Source organism: Leptinotarsa decemlineata, unplaced genomic scaffold, assembly GCF_025532065.1.
Source record: "Leptinotarsa decemlineata unplaced genomic scaffold, Ldec_3_MD MMD2_tig00000090_RagTag_RagTag, whole genome shotgun sequence".
NCBI lineage: Eukaryota > Metazoa > Arthropoda > Insecta > Coleoptera > Chrysomelidae > Leptinotarsa > Leptinotarsa decemlineata.
The window spans coordinates 3,815,619-3,823,561 of NW_027412541.1; positions in this window are offsets into that span (position 1 = coordinate 3,815,619).

The following is a 7,943-nucleotide window of genomic DNA, read 5'->3' on the forward strand; positions in this document are numbered from 1 at the left end:
AATGAGCTTCTTTTTATGCACACCTTTCTTTTTGATAGTGCAACTCGTTTGGGATTGTTCAATGCGATTTTGTCTATTATAAATGAAACCCATAACAACAGTTATTCGATTTTCTTCAATTCCAAAATAATGAAAATCTCTTCTTCACTTCCAAAATCGATAAGGTTATTTTTTTCATCCAAAATACGCACTGTAATGTTGTGAATCAATTGACGACCTTCTGGACTGACAGGCATATATATAATACTGTGTGGTTCTTTAGTAAGATTGTAGCCAGGTTCAACATCAATATCGAATGAGAAAAGAATGTGGGATTCTTCACCATTTATATATGAACCAGATATTATATTGCAATCTAAGCGGATAAGTCTCACAGTTGTAATGTTTATTGGTAATGATGATTCATGTATCTGATTTGGTGGAAATATTTCATGAGCGAACCCCATCATTTCTGCTATTGAATTTGGATGTGTCAGATCAATTTCATATTTGGATCGCATTTCACATTTGAATGTATTATTATTGGCGTGTAGATAGAAAATATCATCTGCAACGACATCATTTGGTTTTTTATCATGAAACAATCTGAACATGATATGTTTCTGTATGACGGCATTGATCTCTTCTATTTCATAAGCACCACATGGAATTTCAATTGTCAACTTTTGGGGTATCGATGAGTTGTCATTACTGATTCTAAAACTAACTAAGTTATTAGCTTCAGTTATATTATTGATTGTATTGCACCCATAGAATCCCAAAAGTCCTAATCCATAACGACTGTTCCTATCCAATTCAATTGGTGGAAAAAAATCCGCACTCAAGACACTTGTCCCGACAGCTTGTAGCTCGAACTTTCGTGACATGACTGATGAATATTTTGAAACACATTTCAATTTATTATTGTACACAGCAACAGCACATTTGAGACAATTTACACTTTTTGGAAGGTGTTGTATTGTAATAAGTATCATTTTTATTGATACCAATATTCACATCCTCTATATTACAAATACAACACATAGATTTCCGAGGTATAGGACCGTCATTAACATCCGATTCTGAATTTTGATCGTGGTGGTGGTGCTCATAACAATATCTATGTTTCATTATATCGATGTCATCTTGCAGATGCTTAGGCAACTTTTCCCAAACATATGCAATCTCATGTGCAACACATGCAAGTATCACTTCCTTAGGCATATTTGCAAGCATCACTTTATCCATTTTTTTCAAGGTACCATATTTTGAAAACATTCTAAGTGAAAACCCCATTCCCTTGATAGCCTCCCGATCCAGTTTTGGTGTTGAATCCATTTTTATTTGGAAAATTATTTAGAGAGAAACTGCAAGCACAAGTGACCACAGAGAACTGTATTAAATTTCTGTTGTCGATCATAGTTATATTTGATTTTTACATTCGAACATTTTCGAAAGAATCGAGTCAATTCCAATGGTGGGGGTAGATCTCCAAAACTATCGAAATATGTGACTTCTTTCCCACATTTTTTATATGCCACCCAATGTGTTCCTGGTCCACTTATTCCATCTAAATTAACAATAGCTGTCTCGTTTTGTTTTGGACCTGAAGATGGTAATCTATCACGCATAAAAACACCACGAAAATGTGGAATTTTCATTTTTTGTGCATAATAACTGAGATCGAGATCAGTAAGAGGCCTCTGAGGTAGGGGTTCAATTAGTTTTTTGTTTTGTTTGTGGCTTTGTATGGTTTTAAATATAGTCCTAAACCTTTACGGTATGGTTTGAGATATATTCCACTTCCGCGTTTGCCTAATGCTACAGCCTCCATGGTTTTATTGTGACGATTGGCTTCCATTAAAGCCGCTCTGCTGGCTTTTGCCGAATTCACGGCCTTGGTAATACCAGCAGCGGCTCCCGCCAAACTTCCTAGTGCGGATAGTCCAGCAAAAATTGGTATCAATGGTAAAAGTCCACCGATCTTGGGAACAGGAATTATGCGTGGTGTGCGGATTTTCTTCTTTCCACCGGCAGCTTTAAGGTATTTACGTGCCGCCTGCAATGCCACAGTGATAGCTTTTTTGCTATTATTCGTCACAAATTGATTCCCACCAGCTTTCTTCAATACATTTCGCACTTTATGGACTATCCCAGCACCAAATGCAACTTTTTTAATTTTATTTTTCTTCGTTTGTTTCCTCTTACATTTTTTCTTATTGGTACTACAACCCATGCCCATATGTCTTTTCGCTTTCATAATGTTGGTGACAAGTAATGCAGCTGCTCTTTCCCCAATACTCGCGTCCTTCGATTTAACCCTATCCCAAGCGCTGTATTCAAGTTCTTTGTCGGCTAAATGTCTTGCTGCAAGATCGGATGGATGCTTAGAATATTGAATATCGTGTTTTTTTGCATTCAATATCTAATTTATTGATTCCAGGGTCGTTACGAGCTAAACGTTGTTTCAATTTTGTACCCGGTCCACAGTATTGATAACCTCCGGGTAGATGTAATTCGAAAGGAAGTTTGTTTATTAAATCATTAACAAAACCACAACCTCTTTTAATTTTACGATCACTTTCAATACGTCCGTATCGTTTGATGGTACACATTGAAATGAATAAGCTAATAACATTTATATAGTCTCCAACCACGGCACGATGCGCATTGTAAAACAGAAAGAAAAGTTTGCTGTAGATAATCTAGATGAGAAATTTGGTTGTGGATTGAATGGACAAAGGGTATTCAGACATGGTCCACTACTTCCATCATCAGTTCGAGGACTCATTATAGGACCTTCAAATTGTGGAAAGACGAATGCAATGATATCACTATTAACACATCCACAAGGACTGAGATTTAGAAATGTGTATCTCTATTCGAAATCACTCAATCAACCTAAATATCAGTACTTGCGAAGTGTTTTGGAACCTATAAAAGGATTAGGTTTTTATACATTCAGCAATAATGCAGAAATAGTGGAACCCTCCGACGCTAAGCCTAATTCTGTTTTCATTTTCGATGATGTGATATGTGAAAAGCAAGATATTATCAGATCATATTTCTGTATGGGACGTCATAAGGATGTTGATTGTTTTTATCTAGCACAGACATATTCACGGGTACCCAAACAGTTAGTGCGTGACAATACCAATTTCATTATAATGTTCAAACAAGATGAGACGAATTTACATCACATTTATTCAGATCATGTTTCACCCGATGTAACATTCAAACAATTCCAATTGATGTGTGTTAAATGCTGGGAGGACCAATATGGATTTCTAGTCATTGATAAGGATAGAAAAATAGATGAAGGTAGATATCGCAAAGGATTCGATAGTTTTATATACCCATGATCTTGTTTTTGGAACTTATTCGATCACTGAATATTGTAGTGGTCACTTCACCAACGAATTAAGCTTTAATTCAAAAAAAGGGCATTATGAATACAAAAAAAGATCCTGAAAATAAAAACAATGAAATAAATTTGAAACGTCAACTAGTAGAGACAACAGAAGCTGTCAGGCAGAAATTCAACTCTATCAAGAATGATAATATTGAAAATCGTACGACACTTGAAAGATTGTATGAGCCCATAATGAAACCATTGAATGTTTTATCATCAAACGCTACTTCTAAATCACCAGTGTTATCACCAAATCATGGAACTGTTTAATCTACTTCAAATTATCCCATGAGTACTCCAATAGGAAGAAAACAATCTTTTGGTAGTGTATCATCTGTGAATAGTGACACGAGCACACTTCAAGACGATTTGAGAACAACTCTATTCGAAACACCATCATCGTCCCACATCGATTCCTCGGATCCTGACATCTCACCTGTTATGAATGAAAGTGGTGAAGATGTTTTGATGAAACATTTGAATAATATAAAATCTAGAAATCCAGCATATGATGGAACATTTGGCGTACGTATGGATCCAATTACACAAAAGCTGAAAATGGGAAGTCTAGTGGTAAATTTCAAAGATGGAAACATTTCATTTTGGGATGCTAATAAAGTGAAAAAATATGAATGCGCAGGTAGTCCAGAATTGTATGATATGATTTTTTTGAAGAATCCACAAGATGTTGATAATGAAGAAACTCGTCAAGTATATTCCAAAATATTGAAAATAACGAATGCTCCATATAAACAATATCATCTGAAGAATGGTTTTAAAAATACAAATTCTAAAAAATTTCGTGAAGTTATCAAACCTCTATTAGACTCACGACAATATCCAATAAGAAGTAGAAGTAAAATTGGTGGAGCACTCAAACGAGTGAAAATGGAGAAAATATATAATTCTAAACCTGTGAATTATGTGTACTGGAATTCACCGAAAGAGTTAGTTGCTCGCCTACGACTATTGGTAGCTTCAAAGTCAGCCGGACATACCGGACATGATAATGAAATAATTTCAATAATTGAAGAATTACGTGAAGAAGGTATAATATATTAACATATTCACATGTAATGATCACTGTCACATCATCATTCAATGCAGTAACATTATCACCTTTTCTCTTTAATCATATTGAAATAGAATGACTAATGAAATAAGTGATGTCAAACGACAAGTTGTTAATGAATTACATAAACCTGCAAGACGTAATTTTCGTAGAAGAATAACCACCATCAAAGGTTTTGCAGATCTATGGCAAATAGATTTAGCTGAACTGCAACCTTATGCAAAAAGTAATGAAGGATACCGATATATACTTGTAGTGATAGATTGTTACTCCAAATATCTGTGGACTGTAGCAGTTAAAGATAAAACAGGTAGTACAGTAACTAATGCAATGAAACATGTACTGAAAGAAGCCAAATACTCCCCAAAACACATACAAAGCGATCAAGGGAAAGAATTTTTCAATAAAAGCTTCTCATCTCTCATGCGAGAATATAATATCAATTATTATTCAACATTTAGCACAAAGAAGGCAGCTATAGCAGAAAGAGTGATTCGTACAATAAAGGCATGGCTCTACAAGGAATTTTCGATGAGAGGTCACCACAAATGGCTTGATATTCTTCCAATTATAACTAGTAGATATAATAATAAAGTTCATCGTACAATAGGTATGGCACCCATCAATGTTGATTCAACAACAAAATTAAAATTCAAGGGTATCAATGGAATTGGAGGAAGACAAAGTAAACCCAAATTCCAATTAAATGATATTGTACGTATAAGTAAATACAAACATATTTTTGAAAAGTCTTACACTGCGAATTTTACCACGGAGCTATTCAAGATTGTTAAAATTAATAAAACCATCCCAACGACTTATAATCTTGAAGATATGAATGAACAGCCGATTAGAGGATGTTTTTACGAAGAAGAGTTATTACGAACCGAGAATCCTGACGTATATCTGATTGAGAAGGTGTTGAAGAGAAGAAAAAATAAAGTATATGTAAAGTGGTTAGGCCTTCCTAGCGAACAAAATTCTTGGATTGATGAATCAAATATGGTTTAAATGTATATAATAGTGACTTTTATGAATAAAGTAATATTGAAGTTCATTATTGTTTTCATTTCAATTATAAGTATGTGAACTGAAAAATATTGCAGCGGTAAACATTGCCCCAGCCATTCGCAATGTTCTGTGTATACCAAACCAAATTAATTGTATACTCCATTCCCGCTTATATTTTTCAACTCACGATATTGAAAACACATTATCATTCCCAAAACTAATCGCCGTCACTTTGAAATGCAGTATCCAACTCTTTTTGCCAATTATCTCTCACTGATAATGCTGTCTCATAAAGCTTAGTCGACTCCTCAAGCTCAGCCTGAGCTTGCATTCTCGAACGTTGATGGAATTGCTTATCTTTACCAATTTTTGAACGGAGTTCATCAGCATCTTTAGACATTCTAGCCAATTCAACCTTCGCTAATGCAATCTTGGCATCTAATGCTTCAAGAGTTTCATTATTAGCATTAATAGCTCGCTCACTCTTTTCAAGTTCAGCAATAGTCATCTGTGCCTTTACAAGACGGCATTTTGCTTTCCTTTTCATTTCCCCAAACCGATGGAGGGGACTGAAAGAAGATAGCGGTTCAGCTTTCAAATCACTCTTCATTTCTTTAGGAGTACCTTTTGGCTTCCTCTTCGATCTGTCACTTTTCGTTGCGGGTTTTTTCTGTCGCACAACACTTTTGGATTCTTTCTTTTCTTTGAAGTCAGTGACAATCGATGAAGATGCCTTAGTAACCTTCCTCTTGATTGTTCTAGATTTCTTATCAACACCAAGAGGAAGGGTAGATGAAGAGTGTTTGAGTGATGATAATTGCGAAACGATCGGATTTTCAATAATAATTTGCTCATTTGGTTCTGGCACATCTGCAAAGTTAACGAAGTCGTTAATATCAAAATCATTTATCGAATCTTGACTCGATAAATGTAATACTGGAATATTTTCAAAATCAGTCTGATCGATATCAACAAGTGGTGAACCATCTTCAGCAATCAATAGCGGCATAGAGCTCATGATTATTAAGGTCTGAGGAATGATATGTGATAGCAATAGAATGTGGATAGGAAAGGTGATGATGTTACTGAGACCTCACCATTTATAGAAGAAAATAAACTAGCGCATGCGCTCTTTCATCAACTGGCACATGCGCTCTCTCACTAAACTATTCACGCATGTAACAATTTTTGTCATTTAAGAGGAAAACTTTGTGTTGCATGCATGTATTTTTAAATGTTAGAAAATAATACAAATAAATTCAAAATATATATATATATTTATTAATAATAGAGGACAATAACGATAATAAAAAATGAAAAATGTTAATATGTCTCTGTGGATGTGGAACGTTCTTTGACTCTATTCCTCAATAGTTGTTGCTCGTGCGTCAAACACCAACATTGAAAAAAATGGATTCTCCTATTGGGGTAGAGTTGACCAACCTTCTCACACAGATCCCAAGTACTTCTACATGCATTGCATACATGATTCCAACAATTCATGGAATATGTATCACAACGCAAACAACGTTGCAGTGGAGTTGGAACGGCAGCACAGGTACCACAAATATTTCTACAGATACCTATATTGTTAAATATTATAGGTTCGGAACACTTCAGACACTGTAACTGTTGTTGACGATAATCCGATTTTGTTCGCTTCGGTGGATGAGAAGGAGGCGATAGTTGAATCCGCAACACGCAATCACTACACATACCAGTACATGGATTGATTGAATCCTTAGGTCTACTTATTTGACAAAAGTAGCACACAATAGCCCCTGCAATCATCATTGGGTAGACACACACTTTTGGTTTTTCATTCCACTCTTTTGGAAACGGCATTTTACTAATTCGATTAGAAATATAAAGAGATGACTTACAGAAACTCTGAATGCTCTCTCCTATACCTACGATCTCTATTTATACAAATCAACATCATGTGGAAGTATAGTGGGATAACTTCTCCTACTATTCCACTCTAAACGAGTCAAGTGGGAGTCGCATCACCTCCTATATAAGTTGACTTGCAAACCTAGAGTTCATTCATTCACTCTCTACAACTGTGAGCAAACAACAACAAGATGAATTCTGCAAAAATAAATGCTGCATTAAATAGAATAGCTGCTGTTGATGAAAACAATTGGATAGACGAATCAGATGATGAGGATGTCAATGTTCCGCTAGAGGAAGTAATAGTTGAAGCAGAAGATGTTGGAGTCGATGAAGATGAGATAGACGAAGTTGAAAACGAGGCCAACCAAAGCGACGAAGATGATGACGTGATGGAGTTTGAGAGGGTCATGGATGAAGAAGGAGATGATGAAGGGATAGAAGCTGACACAACTGAAGGTGATGGTGCTATGAGGATCGGTATGCGAACACTCAATGTCAGTGAGACACTGGAAGATCCCTTGGATTTGTATTGTGCATTGGATGCATACGTATTGATCAGCACAATAGATGGAG